This window comes from Diuraphis noxia, unplaced genomic scaffold, assembly GCF_037042655.1.
Source record: "Diuraphis noxia isolate RWA-SAM2 unplaced genomic scaffold, SU_Dnox_SAM2 contig0001, whole genome shotgun sequence".
Classification (NCBI taxonomy): domain Eukaryota; kingdom Metazoa; phylum Arthropoda; class Insecta; order Hemiptera; family Aphididae; genus Diuraphis; species Diuraphis noxia.
The window spans coordinates 95,846,238-95,866,921 of NW_028301711.1; the positions used below are offsets into that span (position 1 = coordinate 95,846,238).

The 20,684-nt window shown below is 28.6% G+C and overlaps 1 long non-coding RNA gene across 1 annotated transcript; it reads right to left on the bottom strand.

Moving 5' to 3' along the window:
* Positions 1-8,204: 8,204 nt before the first annotated feature.
* On the bottom strand, positions 8,205-14,501 carry LOC107168358 (uncharacterized). The gene is made up of 3 exons (XR_001506206.2): positions 14,265-14,501; positions 12,451-12,667; positions 8,205-8,654 (listed from the first exon to the last, which is right to left on the bottom strand). It is a non-coding gene; the product is annotated as an uncharacterized LOC107168358 (long non-coding RNA).
* Between the last annotated feature and the right edge of the window lie 6,183 nt (positions 14,502-20,684).

Genomic DNA, 20,684 nt, shown 5'->3' on the forward strand with positions numbered 1-20,684 from the left:
TTTGGTCGTCCAACATTTTTTTACCGGCATTTCAAAAAAAAATTGAAAATTTCAGTGGTCTATAAATAACTCAAAAAAAGTCAAGTATTTATAGTGATCAGTTTTTGAATTACAACCATAAATATTTCTTTCTTTAAATATTGTTACTTTACGTGATATTAACTTATTAATTATTATAATTTTAGAGTTAATGAATAAATTAGAATATAAGTAGTAGATGCCAGATGGTATCTTTTAAATTTAAATTAAATTAATTTACAAAAATCGAATTAATTTGTATTTTATATTGTAATATAGTAGGCATATAATTATTCACGATGATCATTAATATTTTATTTTAAGTATTTTTTGGTTTTTACTTTTTCCCATGATTTATAAAGCAAAAATACATATTTGAAATATATATATATATATGTATTTATAAAAATATATATTTTTACATATCCTTTTTAAAGTAATAATACCTACTTTTTAAACATTGTTATAAAATAAATTGACGGCAAGTTTTTATCTTTTTACAATTTGTGTTCATTTTCACAAATTGAAGAAAAGTGTAATAATTAATTAATATAGTTAATAATTACTTTAACTACAACTAAGTACCAGTATTTAAAATTTTAAATAACAGCTTATCAATTTCGAAAAAAAAATTAATAAATGATGCAATAGTATTCAATTAAATTTAAATTTAAAAAATAATAACAAAAAATAATAAGACGTCTAAGTCCTAAAATAAAAAGAATAAATAATAATTTGTGAAATTTGTAGATTGATATTTATTAACCATGAGTTTTTAGAGAATTTGATAAAATAATAATATATAACGCAGATATTACAGTTTAAACTACTTTATGAAAACAGTAAATGTATAATACAATAAATTAATGATCCAAATAAAAATTAAAAATAATGTGAAGACGCAATTCCGTTAACTAATTTTATCTGGTCTAATTTTATTTTCTCATTGTAAACCAGGCCTAGGATCTGTCTGCCAAAACCAGATGCTTTCATCGTCGTATACACGCATGTCACATAAGATTATAATACTACACAAAATAACGAATTGCCTAAGCGATTAATTAACTCTCTCAGACTTGAAACGACCTTGACCTGATAATATTATAATTGTAAAGTTCTTTTAAATTAATTAAAACAAGCTTAAAAAGAGCGCTTAGTTTGAATAAATTATTTTATACTTTCGAAGCATCCGAGCACTTAAAATCCAGAAACCGCACAGAATACAAAAATAAGCGGATATTTTATTTCGGCATAATATGCATACATATAGTACGCGGACAACGTAGGTGTGTAACCAGGAATCTTTACATATAACATTCAGTGTCATAAAGTTTTGTTAAATGTTTTATGTGTCAGTGTCCCGGCACAATGAACAAATTATGGTTGAATAGAATAACTAAATAAACATTTGATCAAATTGGCCCTTTATATATAGGTACTCGTGTTATGAGTATATGGCAACGGCACAAGGAGAAGATCTCCAACCAAGAGTGTTTGTATAATATTAAAGAAAAATGTGACGAATGAGTATTAACAAATATTTTATACATGATAAGCACTATTTAGATATACATAATATGTACATATAATATTGTAAGGTTTATCTGAGGTGTTTGACAACAATATATCATACTGAAATTATTAGAGCTTGGTATGTTATTGCACTGAAAATCAAAATATGCACATAATATTTATAAAAAAACTTATATGAATGCATTTCAATTTGTATGCAAATTAAATTATGTTAACATGCACAGAGTAAATGTAAAGCTGTATACGTATGCAAATATGTAATTAAAAATGTACAAGCGCATAAAAAAAGAAATTAAAAAAAAAAGCGGGTAAGTCGTGTATGTCGCTCTGCTGTACAGTAGGTTACAAGTGGGTTACTGTAATGGATGGAATTAAATTTGAATCCAATTATATTATATCATTGTATACGAAAAACGATTCTGAGCGAAGACGGTTTATCTGTCTGTTAAATTGTGACTACGCATTTCTTTTATTTTTCAATTTTTATTGTAAAAATATATTATGAGCCTTGTATTAAATTTTCAAATCCTAGATATAAAAAGAAAATTTTTTATGAATTTCTAGCTTAAAATAATTTCTGTATTTTCGTGATTTTTACATAATATGTTGTCAAAACTCAAACTTTGAATGCTTAAAAAAAAAATTGTGACTATGTATTCCTTTTATTTTGCAACTGCTATTGTAAAAATATGTTAGGAGCCTTGTATTAAATTTTCAAATCTTAGAATTAAAAAGAAAAACTTTTATGAATTTCTATCTAAGATAATTTGAACATTGCCGTAATTTTTACGTATTTAGTCAAAATTTGAACTTTAAATGCTTATAAAAAAAATCGTGCCTACGAATTTTTAATATTTTTTAACTTCTATTGTTACAATGTGTTAGAAGCCTTGTATTAAATTTTCAAGCTTTTCTACCGAACAAATAAATTTTTATCGATATTTATAGAAAAAAAAACTAAAAAAGTTGAAAAATTAAAATGTCAGTAAACAGCTCAAAACAAATCTAAATATTTTGAAAATTTTATCAAATATATAAAACGCCTATATAAACATTCAGTCAAAATTTCAAGTATCTGCGGTAATTTGTTTTAGAGTTACACCAAAATAAGGAAATCGCTAAAAGTGAAAATCCAATGTTGTAAAAATTTAAATTTCAAATGCTCATAAAAATGTAATTTGAATTTCCAGTGGAATTTTTATTTGTGATAAAGATTGAAATACTTGTAAGGAATCTTGTATTAAATTTTTAAATCTTAGATTTAAAAAGAAAAATTTTTATGAATTTCTAGCTTAAAATAATTTGTGAATTTTCGTGATTTTTACGTATTTTGTCAAAATTCAAACTTTGAATGCTTATAAAAAAAGTTGTGACTATGAATTTCTTTTATTTTTCAACTGCTATTGTAACAATATGTTGAAAGCCTTGTATTCAATTTTCAAGCTTTTATGCCTAACAAATAAATTTTTATCGATATTAATTAAAAAAAAACTAATAATGATCGAAAATTTCAAATGCCTATGAATAGTTCAACTTAAGTCGAAATTTTTTGAAAATTGCATGGTGGATAGAATATACTTATATAAACATTAGGTGAAAATTTCATGTATCTATGATAATTTGTTTTAAAGTTACATCAAAAACCAAAATCGATTTTGTCGAAAAATGAGTGTGCGTTAAATTTCCCGTTTTTCCCTTAATTTTTAGTTTGTTTTTCTCAATTATTTTGAAAAGCATTAAGAATTTTTTACTTTTGACCCCCCAAAGTACCAACTAGATTCACTTTCTGATCGAACGAGGTACTGAAGTCAAAAATCGAAGCATTTTTACTGCCCCAAAACGTGATGACAGACACAAAAAAAAAAACACACACATCATGGTAAAATCAATACATTCATCGCTCCGCTCAGAATCTAAAATTTAATACAAAAATAAAAGGTAAATGTACAGTAAAATTGTTTACTAATTAATTAAAAAGTTATCAATAAAAACATGATTTCGAAAGATACGAAAGACGAAACTGTTGATGTGTGGGCACGTATAGCTAATCAGAAATCGGTGATGGCCCGTCAAACGTCAACCAACGATGCGCTAATGGAAAATATAAAAAAAAACCTGAAAGTTCCTCGCATATTTGTATTATGATTAAAATAGTTTGTGGATTTTAATAATTTCGACTTAATATGTTAAAATTTAAGCTACCTATTGCTAGGTTGCTTGAAAAATTTAATGATCCAATCATGGGCCAATAAATAACTTTAAGCTTTAAGCCACCCTCCCACAAATGAGCATGGCAGAAACTTAAGTAAATTCCGAACATTTTAAATGCATATAAATAGTTAAATTGAATATTAATATTTTAAAAATTTCATTAAATATAGAAATTTATAATTTATTAATAGTGGAATGCTTAAAATGTCTATGATTAATACTATATTATTACATGAAGTACAATAAAACAATAAAAAAATTTTTTGTGAAAGAATTCTCATTCTTTTCAATTTTTTTTTTGTTGTTTTTCCCAATTATTTTGAAAAGTTTTAAGAATTTTTTACTTTTTTTACTTACCAACATATAATAGATCTTAACTTTTTACCAGACACCAACTTAAAAGTTTAAAATCTAACAATTTTTACTTCTCTAGATGCAATAAATAAAAAACACTTAACCGCAGTAAAATCATCGTTTTAATAAAAAATCTTAGTCCTTAGTAACTATGTGCAGATAATGCAATTTTTGGCGGTTTTAAATTTTCCACTAATTGATGTATATATTTCTAGCTTACTAATTAATTCGTTGAGTGTCAAATAAATAATATTATCCAAATCCAATATACGCTACGAGCTCATATCGTCCAGTCACACCCAATGTAGTTAATATAATGTATTAAATACAAAGATTATTACCTATCGTTAGATATAGTTTTGAAACTTAACTCATTTATTATTATAATGTGGTTATATAATCCGTCTAGACAAATTAAAAAGTGAAATACGTAAATACGTAGCTTATAGAACTATCTAATTATACCTATCAAAATTTAATTTAATAAGGTGATGGGTAAATGAGAAAAAATATGGTATAATATTATAAATAATAGATAGATACAATGTAACATATAATATTAATGCTTACAAATCGAAGAATAACCTCTACTTCTACCTCTCTCTCTCTCGTACAAATAATTGGAAAAACAAAATAGAAATCTAAGACACCAGACATACGAATTCATAATAGATTTAAAAATGTTAATTATCATCGTGGGATTCGTAATATTTTGTGTAATAGAAATATGCTCACTAACCTGCTTCGCATATAATATCATAAAAATGATGGTTTCAGTAACGATGATTAATTCATTTTAAACGATTTCTCAAACGTAAGGCCCGTAGGAGTCCTTCAATGCAATATTTTCTATTCAATATTTCTTATAACTATTTTAATCGAATTATAATAATTATACTATTATAGTTACGTGTTAAAACCTTTTTGATTACTAACATTTAAAATACTTTTTAAAAGTGTTTTTTAACTAGTATACCTATATGACTTTAAATTTATATCATATTATAATACGTATGATAATATTTATAGTACCTAAATTGTGTAGAAATATAACTAAATATGAACCATTGGTCAATTATTAACGATTCAAAAAAATTTGTTCAGAATCAATACGAATAATTTTTAAAACGATAATTTTATTAAATGATCAATTCATTAACGTAGATTAACACGATAACAGTGTTATCGAAATAATTTGTTAATAATTTTAATTTACAGGAATTTTAAATGCTTCTTAAATTTTTCTCCTAAACATATTAAATTATCACAGTACTTCCAGAGGATTGATTTAATTTTATCAACATATTTGTATTTATTTAATTGTTTATTAGGTTATTTAAGGAATATCATTTATGTTTTACATATTAATATATATATATATATATATTGAGATTTGTGTGGTAATATAACCACACATTAACACCACTGGTAGGGCACCGTCCAATTTTTTACACTAGGGCACCAAAAGTTGTAGTTGCGCCACTGGATAACACACTATTATAATCTATACATTGCAATATCTACACCTTTGATTAGATACCCGGTTTTATATGTACTTACCTAAAAATATGAAATATGTGTTTGAAATAGGTAGCCATACTACTCTGGTTTACATTAATCTCCTAAAAAACTCATAAGATTATAATAATCGGTAATAGTAGCCACAGTTATAGTACAGTTACCTATTACTTATTTTAACATTTTTTTTTTTTTTTGTAGTATTAGTAGGTAGTAGGTACATTCCATTTTTAAATAATATGTCCGATTAGACATTAGTATATTATAATATTATGTTTTAAGATTAAAATATGATTATGTTCATTATAATTATTTTTTTCTTCGGAATTTTTCGTCAATACTTAGCTATAATAATAATACCAAATAGGCATTTTATATTTCCATTGATTGCATATTAAGTTCTTCTTATCATTTCATAAAAGATAAAACTCATTGTTGTAAAATAAATAAAGCTTCCTTGCTACCAGTCAGCTACGACTAAGACGTTCAAACAAACAATCACATCAAGCGTCATACGTATCGTAATATTATTGTTGGGTTACAGTAATTATTTAAATGTTGAAAACTCTACAATTCTAAATGCCTATACAATTATTTTAAATATATATAAACTCATTAAAATAAATAAATGTTTAGTCGTGAAATTAACAGTTATACTTATAATTATATGATATACTATATTCAATAATTATTGTCTCCTTGAAAATGGACAAAAAAATAGGCCTATATTTTATCGTGTTTGACAATTTTAACGTGCATAATACTCGTACATCATTATGTATTTGTGTGCGGTACAAAATTATTTTTAGTGGCTGATGTGTGTTACATAACAATGTGGAATATATTATAAAACCTAACTTAATTAATAATGATATTATACCAAATGTACACAAGGAATAGATATTTTTCTTAAGAGTTAAGACGATTGTATGACAATAAAGTTATCGTGTCACACATTTTTTATCATGTCAATATTATTAATAAGCACTTATACGCTTATTACATCTTATCAATACATAGGTAAATGTAATTAATATCACCAAACTTTTTTTAGGAGTGTAATATCATATAACTAAAATGTAGCGATTGGCCTTCAGTTAATTAATAAAACCTAGAAGAGTATTTTAAATTTGGATTAGGTACAGTACAATGTCTCAGTGTGTACTTATAGGTTATTAATATGTGTTCAATTTGTTATCTCCGACAGTACTATTTTTTTCTTTTAGGATCGATAAGGCAATTAATGAACAAATTTAATGTTCACCAGACGAATTTAAAAATTACAGTTTTTTTTTTAATATCAAGTTTTCTTTATTGTTGTAAATAGTTATATGATAACTTACAATTACATGGTTTAAATTAAAAATTAAAAGCATGATTTTATATTGAACTTGATTCTAGTTAACTAATAGTAAAAACTTTTAAATTTTAATTATGCCAAATGTTGCAATAATTGCATAGTTACCTACTAATAACACATTGCACTATTGCATACTATTCATTTTTTTGTAGGCATCTCGTACCTTTAATATGAGCCTTAGTATTGGTAATTGATATATAATATAATATTATAATTAATGTATATTTTCCAAATTTCAGATATTTTTTTTTCCTAGTTGTCTATTAAGTACTTACTCTGCACTTGTTAATTATTATTGTGTACTTAAAAAATAAAATATTGTTAGGTGATATGGTGGGAGGGAGAGAAGTGAGATTAGTAATAAAAGCCCTATAGATAATATTATATAATAACATGTTCCTCTTTAATACGAGGCATTATATTATTATATAGGTAGGTATTGTTGTGTGGGTTGGTAAATTTATTTTGCGGCTTGTACTATGCAGTATAATATTTTAATAATAATATTATATTATAACGATGAACGGAATTATAGCGTCTTATTCTAAATCAGAAGTCGGTAGTATTACCTTCGCTATCATAACGTGCGTGTAAAAGTAATTTGCTTAAGCGTATTATAATAGACAAGGGTTATGTAAGATAGCATTTTTGAGTACCCACTTAAAACGTCAACCGCACGATCTAAGACATACCTATATAGCTAAGAGTTTTCGTGATTTAAATCTAAACGTGTTAATATGCATATTATACTGTCATACAAGTTTTTTTGGTATTGCAATAGTAATAATTGTATTGCACGTGTATACACGTCTATTCGCCATGCATGTGCGATCGATATGTTTGCTGATAACTAAAAGTATAATTATAAAACTCTTCAATAAATCTGAAAATATACAATGATCATTATTTCTACCATAAAATGATATTTTGTTCCATGCTCGCAACAACAACTAATCATACCTATTATTTATTTTAGGCATATCATAATACGGCGTCTATACATATGGACTTGAAAATATTAATTCATAAGTACTCGTATTGCTCACAAAATGTGTTGAAATCAAAAAGAATTCTAATCTATATAACAGTAATATTATCTATATCCGCTTGGGATTTAAAACATCTTACGATATTATGTGATTTATAAATAGAGAAGGAAAAACAAAAAGCAAAGTGATTGCAAAATTATGTTCAATAGATATGTATATTTTTTACATTTAACTGTACGGTGTATAATATATTATGCCGACATCTTTTACAAAATCCGAAAAAAAAAATTGTAATAAAAATAATAATTTTACATAAATAATATTATGAAAAACTTTAAGTACGTTACAAAAAAAAAAAAAGAGAATAATAATAATAATAGGAAAAAGTAATAATAATAATAATAATAATTAAATAAAAATATATAAGTTTAAAAAGCAAAAAATACATTATTTTTATCCTGAAAATATTGTCTTTTACATAATAGATATTGGTAGTAAAAATTTTATATTTGTATTTCATTCCTGTAGAAATTACAGTCAAACTATTGAGTGTTGTACAATGTATTTGACTAGAAATTCAACAGAATCCATTTGCATAATTTATTTTACTTAAAATTTTCAGTTGAAAAAAATTTTTTTGTTCATATTGCAACCATGATCACGGGAAAAGCCTGTAAAACAATTATCATTTCATTATTATATTAATTTGTAATTGTTTTCACTAATTTATTAAAACATAAACATTTAATAGGTATTAAAAATATTATGATTATGCATAATCTTGGTAAAAATATATAAGTATATATCTAGTCAAACTAAATAATGATTTAAAAAAAAAAAAAATAAAGATAGAGAATTTACATTAAAATGAGTTACTCTATTTGTATACTAAAAAATTCAATAAACAATTGAAAGCGACAATAATTTATTTATATTAATTAGTAATTCCTAATAATAATTAAATATTTCAATCACTTTCTCAAGACGTCGTTCAACAATTCTGTTAACATTGTGTTCAGAGTCAAGTGTATAAAAAGTATTCCTAAGTGTGGTACTTGTTGAATTATTTGCACATATTGGGCCACAAATTGACCAGTTATTTAATTAGTATTTCAGTTTTAAAATTATTTTTAAATGAATCACTACCAACCTACTTTATCAAAATGTTACACAATTTGAGGTAATAATAGTTAAACGTGATTATCTTTTAATTTTTTTTTTTTTCATTATAAATTCCAGACAACATATTTTTTGTTATCTATTGCGATAAAAATAATGTTTAGGACCATTAAAAAAAAGTTTCTATAATACACGGATATAATCACATATATTTATGCAGAAACAAGTTGCATAAATAAAAGTGTATGTATGTCGTTCAGTTACATACACCAGGTAAATGTATTTTATGCATGTTAACAGTCATATATATTGAGGTTTAACGAATTGTTTTATGTGACAATAATTTGAGGCGTCAAAATAACTCATTATAGGTCCAAATTGGTAATCTTAACGTCATTATATAATATTTCTGGGTGGCAAAGTTTGGCCTGAGCAAAATAAAGAGTAAATAATACGCTGACAACAATTGGAACGCGAGTACTAAATATCGAGGGCCAACAATTCATTGCTCCCTTGACAATAATAAATTGTACATTGTACCTATTGCATATACCGTATAATAATATTATGCACACGTTAATAATTTATAAATGTACAATAATAATAACATATTATCATGCAGGAAGTTTTTTAACAATGATTATTAGGTGCTTAAATATCTTACATAAAGAACACAAATCGGCATTCGATGCACAATAAACGACAGTGGCACGCGGTGCCAGCAAAATATACACCGACGTAAGTGTACCCACCCGTGTCTAATAACAGTCGCTGGTATGTTTAGCGTAAATAGTGTAAATATTGTACTGTTTGCATGCGACGAATGACGTATTATTATTACCTATTATGTCGGTTATGGACGGTTTCGGCGATGTTTATTTTTTTGACAATGGCCTTATATAATTTTATTGCCTACTGTTTTCGTTGCTCGAAAAATACGATTGCGTGTGTTGCTTATTAAAACGTTTTTATAAACACCAACACGATAATATTATGTTGTAGTATGTTCAAACGCCGCGTTTACAAAACGATTTTTACATAATTTAAAAACCTATACAGTCATATACAGTACATGATGGTTTCCTCTGTCGCGCTCATTACAATATTAACATATTGTACCAACAGAATATAGTAGTGTGAAATATAAAACAAAAACCGTTCAATTAACTGTAATATTGTTAAATAATCCGGTATTTACATCCTGCGGTGATATTATAACAATTATATTATATTATTACAACATATTGTTATGAGACGCGTACGACATAATCATAATTATTAATTACATATTATTGTGCGATAAATAGGGCACCTCGCTAAAAGACAATACCCCGTGCACGAGTGATGACGTCTCATACACAACACTAATATACCTGTCGTCGCTTTGATACGGCCAGGTACGGGTTAAAATTATTATTTATTATTCACATTACAATATAATATTTGTGTATATATATATATATATATATATATATGCAGTATTATGCACACACACCACACCTGAACAGGTGGCACCTATTACATCCTGTGCGCTTTACCGTTTCGATCAGAAACGGTCCGATTGTCATGCACCATATTATATTACAATACGACGCGAAGGTATAAGGTGCGAGCGTCGATCATATTATCGTAATATTTTAAATTTTTCGCGACGAATAGGATTTCGTGATGTGTAATAATAATAATATAATACCCACAATTTGTTAGTGCGCCGCCGCAGGTCACTCTCTAATTCGTACGTATATATTATTATATATTATATTATACATATAATATGCCATACTCGCGGTCATCGCCAAATACCTATTCGTTAAACTTACTGTACAATCGGCCAAAAATGAACCACACAAAACGATTGAGAACGCTCGCTGGTGCACACAATAATGCATTGTGGTGCCGCAAGTCTCCAGGGAACCGCCGAGCGCTATTTCGAAGGTCAAAATCGAAAAAGCGAAATTTCGCAGAATAATAATTTCGTCATCGTCGTATAATATAGATATATTAGTGTATACAATTGTTATACATTGTACACGGTATGTATATGAGAACGTTGAAAGTCATTTGCGTTGCATATACCTACTAGTGATCGGTAGGGGACCTAATTATAACATCAGTTGTCCTGCACACTGCACAGGGTATCAGCACACGTGCAGATGTTTACTGTGCGGGATGTATGTCAATATGTACTTTAATAGAGTGTATCCGTGAAGTGATTTTGATTAGCGAATGAATGCCATGAGGAAAAAAACGAAAATGTCCAAGTCAAGTTCAATTCTAGGTATTTGAGGATTTATTTGAAACGTATAACGAGGATGAGTATCAATGCGCCTAATATTTAAAAATAGAACGATAACGAAAAATAAAAATAAATCCACTTCAATTTATACTGAACGACGTCGTTGCTCTTTAGTCATATATAGAGTGGAAATTGAACCCAAATGGTTTTTTTTTTTTGCGGTTTGAACAGATCCAGAGAGAAAATCGATAAAAATGTCCAAGAAAACAATAATATAGTAACTGCGGCAAAAACTGTTTTTTTTTTTACATCTCGACCATTTTTTTTTTTTCGTTAATCCGAATACCGCCCGTGGCCACGGTGACCACCATTATACCTATGGATTATTTTACCCCCGGTGGAGCACTATTGCAAAACATTTTTATCAACAACTATTGTAGACATGTCTGGTTTAAAATTATTACAGTGAAACCTCGATAACTCAAATCGGTCGGTGACGAAATAAAAAATCTTGTAGGTAATTGAAAATTTCGATATATAGAAAGAAATTGTGTATATGTACATATTGAAATGCTGGTACTGACAAAACTTCGAATTCGAGTTATCCTTGGCTCCACTATAATTTCGTTTGTATATTTTAATTAATGTTTTACTGTATGGTTTTAAAGTGATCGTTAAACCATATTTTATCGAATTTGTTATAGTGTTGGTGGCGTACGTCATTTTAATAATCATCAACTTTGGCGGATCCGATAAAACTAATTTTTTTTTGTTCGTTAATTCTACAGTGGGTATTTGTTACACGTATACGCAATGTCTAATAAACAACAATAACTATAATTTAACCCTCTCCCCTCCCCCTTTCCGGAAAATATTCCTTGAAAAATATCCCATTTATCAAATTGGCCACCCACGTCCTAGACCAACAACCAGATGTCGAAGATAACGATTTAATATTTACAAATAATATGTCTATACATTATGCAATATTAGTGTTTTGTAATTTTGTTCAACCCAAAGATTTACTTAAAATAAATAAATTATCAGTTATTCGCCATATAATATACACGTCAAAATACATAATATAATATAATACAATATATTTAACAGACCTGATTGATGTTTAAGAAGCTTTTACGATTTGTATGCGTTTGATCTCCTTCTTCAACTGCACGTATGTCACCTCCAACTTGCGCTTTTGAACGGATATTTCGATTTCAGCAACCTTCTTCTTGAAACGGCTGTTTCTAGCCGCCTCGTTGTTCTTCTGCCTCATCTGGTAGTAGTAGTCGGTAGTTTTCGACGTGCAGCTAGAGGACATGGTTAGTTCTGCAACAACGTAAACGTGAAAAAAAAATGTTCAATATTAAAACACGTCAAAAAACTGTCTCGGGAAAAAATGAAAACACAATATTGTTTGTAATGTCTCTTTACAAAATATTATTCTATACAGTCGAGATATCCGAACACGACCATAAGCACTGCACGTGACGTGCCAATGAACCGAAATAATTATCGTCTTGGGGTCCAGTGCAGTCATGTCATGTCATGTGGTGTCAAAAAATTATCATTAAAAACCCATTACCGAGCTGTGGTCCGAGACCGAATCCCATTGATGTGTCCGGCTATTGAAGTATAGAGACATTTCCTCATTTCCGAGCGTAAAATACACACGTGTCTTTGTGATGTACTGATGTGTATGTTTTTTTCAGCCATTCTCGGAATGGTTTTTGTTTATTTTCAAATATGATAAACATAGTAATATAATTTTAGAGGTATAATTTACGAAATATATTCTAGCAAACGTTTCGTAAAAACAACAACAATACGACATTGATTGGAAAACGGACATTCGAAAAATGGTTAAAACATTTACAGAAAATCTTTATCGTTCAAACATTATAATATAATACCTGTGCATAGTTTATTTTGATTGACATTTTTGAACATTTTATGTTGACAGATAAACTTGGCACGTGGCTCGAAAACATCATGACGTACGTTTGGGCCAAGGGAAATGTCGAAGACAACGATAATGATCGCAGATTAAGTGGATCGCAATTATTTCGCGAAAACGAAAGGGTTTTCAGATGAATTTATTTTCGATTTCAAAATTGCATAACACTGTTTATCAAAAACAAAATTGCAAAATCATAACAGACTTGACGTAAAAGAAACGTGTATTTGTTAATAACGTCAAAATGTTTTTCATGTGTTTTTTTACCCCTTAAATTCATAATAGGCATGGAGTGCAGTAAACACGAACTCGATTTATGTATATACTTGAATATCGAATTCGAATACAAAATCAGTTCGAATTAAAATAAAAATGTTTAGCATAATATGCCATATCATGATAACTAATTTTCATAAATTATAAAACATTATAAATAATTTAAAACTATAATATATCATAATATTTTCTATTATAAATGATTGGCTAATACTGCGTAGTAATTAAACATACAATCACACACTTATATTTAACATAATATAAAGTAATGCTTTTTTATTGCAATATATTACTACTTTATTAATATAATTACATGAACAATTTTTTTTATATCTGTAATCGAGATTATATGTATACCTGCGTTTTTTTTTTTAAATATTGTCAGTGTTTTTTTTTTTTAAATTTAATAATATTTGTTTTATAATAAGTATATTATCTCGGATCGCAATGGTTATGTAGTATAATAAATCGAACGTTTTAAAAATAATATATAGGTAGGTAAATATAAGTACCCTACTACAAGGATAATATGTTAATATACGAATTTGTTTGAATATTGCATATCTACCGATGAACGTGACATTTTGTAAAAAGTCTAAATTAGCGCATACAGCGTACGAAATAATATTATTATTATAAATAAAACATAACGCGGGATCGTCTAAACGACACGACAAAAATGACAATAATTACCTCTTATTATTACGGACGGACGGCAATCTGCGAAGTCGGATCGGGTATCGAGAATCTGCGAAGGCTGCGGTCGGTGATATATGGATGTCGAGTTGAGGTGTGTACGTCGTCGCTGCTGCTGCTGCACAGGAATGATACGTAGACGTGTTGTCCGTGACGGTCTGTTGCGGTTTCAACAATAAGCCGTCAAGCGCAGAAATCTGTATTATATACGGCCGTCGGACGCGAACGTAATTGAGCCTTTACCCCAAAACTGTATTATCATCCCTTCCGAGTGCGATCGCTCCACCCTTTCTCGCGAACCGGTACCTACCGGAGCGGGACGATCGTCGAATCGCGTAGGGGACCGATATTTCGTCGCGGAAACGATTATCGTACATTATTGTGTTTGGCCGACCTTTTTTCTCTCGACTCTCGTCCCATCTATCCACCCACTACCCCCCTAGCCCACCACACTCACGTCGCGCGAACGCACGCACGCACGCACACACTCATTCTTTTGCTCTGTCCCTCTCTATTTTTGCGTCGTTCGTCGAAATGAGAATTCCGTATTGGCGGCGACGCGACACAGCGTATAAGAATAATATATATATATATAATGGCAGTCTGTCGAACATTGCAAATAACAATGTTAAATATTATATTATTGCCGTCACTTGCAACGTACCGACGGGGTTGGCCTAGGGTGGGCAGGGCGGACGGCTTAATTTATAGCGACGAAACTATACAACAACTGCTGTGACAAAAAAGCCTACCGCCATGGTTCATACCATAATTACGGTGACGTGTCGTCTGCAGTGTACACGATTATATATATACGGTCAGATAATTATACCATATTGTGCGCCACAGTAAAAATTACGTTATAATTTTGTGCCATCAGGAGGGCGGGATATCGTCAACCGATCCACATACGTAAACTTTAGGACGGGTTGTTCACATTTGAAAAATAATAAAATCTGCCGATTTGTATTAGTAACCTAGTAACCCACTAACAAGCATTATAATTAGTATTTATTATGCAACGACGCGAATTCTAACTCTTTCTCAGAATCTCGTAATTTAATATTGTGGAAACTATATTAATCTTCAATTTGTGATGATGTTACAATATCTGCAAATTAGGCCAACGATTTATTATGTTTTTATTAAAATGTTCAATTATGGACTATATATTATAGTATAATAGTATACGATATAGGTTTAGAGTGGACTTTTTATTTTTACGATTAATTAGTTAACAAGATAGGAATTTCGTTAGGCCTACGGGAAGCAACTCTGGAACAATCCCATATTAAATATTATATGATACACTAGTGTTGGCTCATTTTCAGTTTTGATCATCAGCAGTGGTAAAATTCGAGAACATAATAATATATAAAATCAATGGTTGGATTGCAAGAAAAATGTACAAATTTCAGAGTTCGATTCCGTCGACGACTACAACATCAAGTATAGGTGCCTACTCATTATATCATTTATATCCAAGTATAGGTGTGATGCAAGTAAATAGTAATATTGATTATTGTTGTTGCATATCGCCGAGAAATCGCACACCGCGCGTGACTGGTTTTTCACAAAATTTCATACTGTTGCTGTAGGTTTATCGTCAGTTATCACCAGTGATAATTATGGTTAATTATAATTAACTCGTGAAAAAAATATTTTGTGATGCATAAAACGTAAAACGAATATAATTATAATATATGCGATGATACCTCTATAGTTCAATTAAAACGCGTTTCATTAGATCACCCGAAACGTTCGCCAAGTCCAAAATATGTCTTAGCGACGCGCGTGTAGTATTTTATCATTTAATTGTAAAAATGTAAACGCTGTGTGACTTGAGTTTATTTTCTGAAAACGTCCATTTATATATATTAATAACCATCAGCCGTTTCCCCATGCCTCGTGGCAAGAAATGACACTATAATATATATTTTTATTGGCCGACGTCCATAACCGTGTATAAATGTACAATACAAAATGCACACAGACCGTGATAAGTCTGTCCAAACTTCCATCGTTTACGACGCTACAACGTCATGCTTTAACACTACTAGGAAACGCACAATAATAATAACAACAATAACAATTTAAATGTCAACACCATGCCATCATGTCGTCCGAATAGTCGAAGTCCATTATATTATGCCCAATGTCCAACATACACGGTACATAAGAAGACTAATATAAACAAAATACATAAACTTTTCTAAAATGTTATGTAGAATTACGAAAATTACTTGATGCTTCTCTTTACGTCTCAAATCATACTATCCACTCGGACCTCAAAATGACGAAGCTAAATTTTAATATTACAAACGATTCCTTTTTGTGTAATCTTGCTATTCCAACAACTCCAGGTAACCCTCTAAGAAGATTCAAACGTAAATCGTATCTGGACCTATTTTACGTTCGAGTAATTGTATTTTTTTTGTCTATATTATTTAATAATTAATTGTTTTATGACCTTGTATATAAAAAGCCTATAGTTTCGATGAACTGATTAATTTTAGAGAATTTAACGCTATAAAATGTACGACCAATATTCACTGAATAGGTAAATTTAATGTTTTACTTATATGAGTGACTATTTTTTTCTTGAAATCTTCAATAAAGTAAATGCATACTTGGCTGGCTACCTAGTACCTACATACAATCTGGATTTAATTTTAACCTTTTCAAAATGTTTATAAAAATGTGTAGGTACCTTTAGTCTATAATCTATACGACGATATGTTCATAAAAATGTACGTAGTACATTTACTTTTATCCATAAAATGAACCATGTACTACCTAATAACATTATTCACCTCACATCTCTAATTTGCAGTATACGTATTTAACTTCACATAATTATATTATATGCGCACTACAAAACTTAATTCAATGTATCCTATTAAAATCATATCAATAACATATATAGGCGTAATCTAGATGGGGACATGGGGGGCCTTCGCCAATATATTTTATTGAGGGGGTATTAGACCCAAACACACATCAAGAGTTTACACCAATTCACACAAATCACTAATCAGTAATACTCTGTATCCTATAATATATACTTATAAATATTAAAAAATATCCATCAAAATAGTCGAATCATCTATACTTAAAATCATTTTTCATATGAATTGAGATTATCCTATCATTGAATCTAAATTGAATACATATATATATATATACATTACGCAATGACTTACATTATGGTGACTGGTGAGGTATCAACATCATTGATCAGAACGTATTATACTGCAGCAGAGTGACTTCCCTGGTTTTTAATTTATTGTTGTCAAGTGTACCTACTTATTAACGATTTTTAGTTGGTATTCTTCGTGTCGATTAGTATAGTCCCGAATACACTGTAATATTATAAACTGCATATTAAGTATTCACAATTGACGACTTGTTATCATTATTGTAACCAAAAATAATAGCAATTCATATATCCGAATTAAATTTTAAAATCAATACATTATTTTGTGATAGGTACAATTTATTTTCAAACTGCCAAAAACTGTGAGAAATTGTCAAAATCATTTATTTTGTAATTCATAATCATATATATTATTTTGTAATCGCTGCAAAATATGTTACCGATCTCACTACTACTATTAAAAAAATTAATAGCTAGTTTCGCTTAATACGCATAATAATAAATTGTGTAATTCATGTATGTTTAGAAAAACAATTTTTTTTATATGCATTTATTTATACATGCATATCATATATTATTATACTAAGTATATATATATTATATTCCGGTTACCAAATAACGTTACGTTTAACAACAACTTAGCAGTAGGTAGTGTGCTCAATGCTCATGTCTGTCATTAGTCGCTACCTATTAGAAGTGAATAACACTATGTTTTAATTTTACTATAAACTCTTCTAGGATTCCGTCAATCCGAAATACACAATAAAAATTTAAAATACTAACATACTGTTATACGTAGAAAGTATGATTTGTATTATATAGGTATTGCCATATTGGTTTATTTAATTAATTTTCGCAGCGAATTTAGACGATTTTACCAAATCGTATTTCATTATAATGTAATAGATATAGTTCTACAATAACGTCAAATACTAATCAATTATTTCAACAGATCTTTTTTGGGTTGACGTAACATTAGAAAATAAAACATAATATATTTTGGTAAAGAAATCTACTCGTGTACCTACATATTTCGTTTAATCGTATAGATTAAGAACTATTCCTATTGAACCAAACTATTAATGCATTTTTAAAAAGAATAATTTTTATAATAATAATCTTTCCATTTAGGCTTATGTGTATATTTGCATGCATACTGTATAGAATTATTTTAATAAACGTTGAATATCTATAACTTATATAACAATAAATCTTTTTCATACGAGATTTTAAATATAATTTTTAAAGGTTCTGATAAAATGCAGTAATATTAAAGTGAATCAAATAGGTGTAAGTATACCTAAATCCATATTTTTTCGAACTTTGTAATATTATATTATTATATTTTGTATTGTTGGAAATGCAAGAACGCGTGGATAAAAGTGGTGGCTGAGATGTTGTCACCACACTTGGATGGCTTAATATATCAGTATTATTATTGTGGTATAAATATCACTAAGTAGAAAAACGAGAGATAAAAGTTTTTGAAATGCCATCATGGCTTTACAATAATTGTGCACGGGCTTGTTAAAGAAGACCTATTTAATCGCCAGATGACAACTAAATTAATTAATTTTATTATAAGGTAGGATTTTTTATCTAGTGTAAAAATTGGTGCTTATCAGTTTTTGTATACAAACAACAAATATACATAATATACATTAAGACGTATTTAATATTATTACAGAGTTCATATTACTGTGTATATATTATTAGGTAGCTAGGTGTAAACGTTGAAAAACATGAATAGATAACAACTGTAACAAAACTCTTTACAATTACAATATATAATGTGTTTCTACATTTCTATTCGACATCAATAATTAGGAATATCCAAGTACGTAAATATTTTTTTAACCTTAATTACTGTAGAATAACAAATATTATGTATAATATATGAAAAAATCACAATAAAGTTCACATTTTAAGTTTTAACTGTTGCACATCTATAACGTCATAATGGTTGTTTTAAATCGTATCGACAATCTGACTCATCCTCTATGTATTACCTATCTATTTCTATATGTATCAATTTTTTTTTTCATTAGGTAATCAATTTCGTTCGTTTCCGCTTTTATATTAACTCTTAGTCATTATTTATATTTAATAAACTTTAATGATATATTCATGTGCCTATATGCTGTGCAGCTATCATTAAATAAATATTCTTTTGAAAGTATAATAAATAATAGTATAAAATATTGATACTATAGTTTTGCCGTCGGCCGAATATAGGAAGGTACAATCAGCTGTTTCGACGGAAACTTCATTGTAAAAATTTAGATTTCCATTTCGTTTCTTTGCAATTAAATGATCGTTGGAGTTTGCACTCGTCGTGTTTAAAATATAATATAATAATGTGTACGTCGTTATCAATTACTCACCGCGCCTCCTTTAGTCCTTTCAACGACAATGTGGCTTGTGAGGTTTTTATCGTTGATAAACAAACAGCTAGGCCTATCAAGTGATATAGGTATACAATGTACATTCACGTACAAGTATTATACTTGAGGTCAATTGCTTTAATGTCATTCAGCCCGTATAAAATAATATTATAATGACCTATATATAGAATATTTCGTGTTGAAAGGCTGCAGTGTGGTTTTCTACGCGCAGCTATTTACGAAAATTTTCAAAAGTAAAAACAAACAAAAAATACATTTTATTAATTATGTATTACTAACAGTTATGATCATAATAATATCGATTTCGATTTTAGTTTCATCAAATCATTGAATTTTGCCACATAATTTATCAGCATTCGTAAAAACAGAAACTAATATCGTATTCGACTCTTTTCACTTATAGGAATAGGACACCGCGTTGCTGCAAGTGTGCAGGTTGCAGCTGATTTCAGATTTTGTTCAACTTGCCGTGTGTTATATTATAGACGTGATAAACGCCCAAACGGGACTATCTCCACCTCCCTTGGAAAAAAATAGTACTAAAAAAATATTTAACAATCATATAGAATGTAAATCTACAAATGTACAAAATATTGTTTAATTAGTACATACATAAGTATAATTCAAATTCGAATATCAGAATAATACTATCTATAATACTAAGCTAGCTGTTGGTTTGCCGAGATGTGACGTTTTAACGTTTAGTTCCAAAAGTGACGTGGAAAGTTTGCGTTTTGCCAGGGCATTTCCGAGGTTTGCACGATTTCGATTTTTGTCTGTAATATAGGTATACTTGATTATATATATATAATTTATTTTTACCTATACAAAACTGTTAAGAAGTATGAAAGTGTA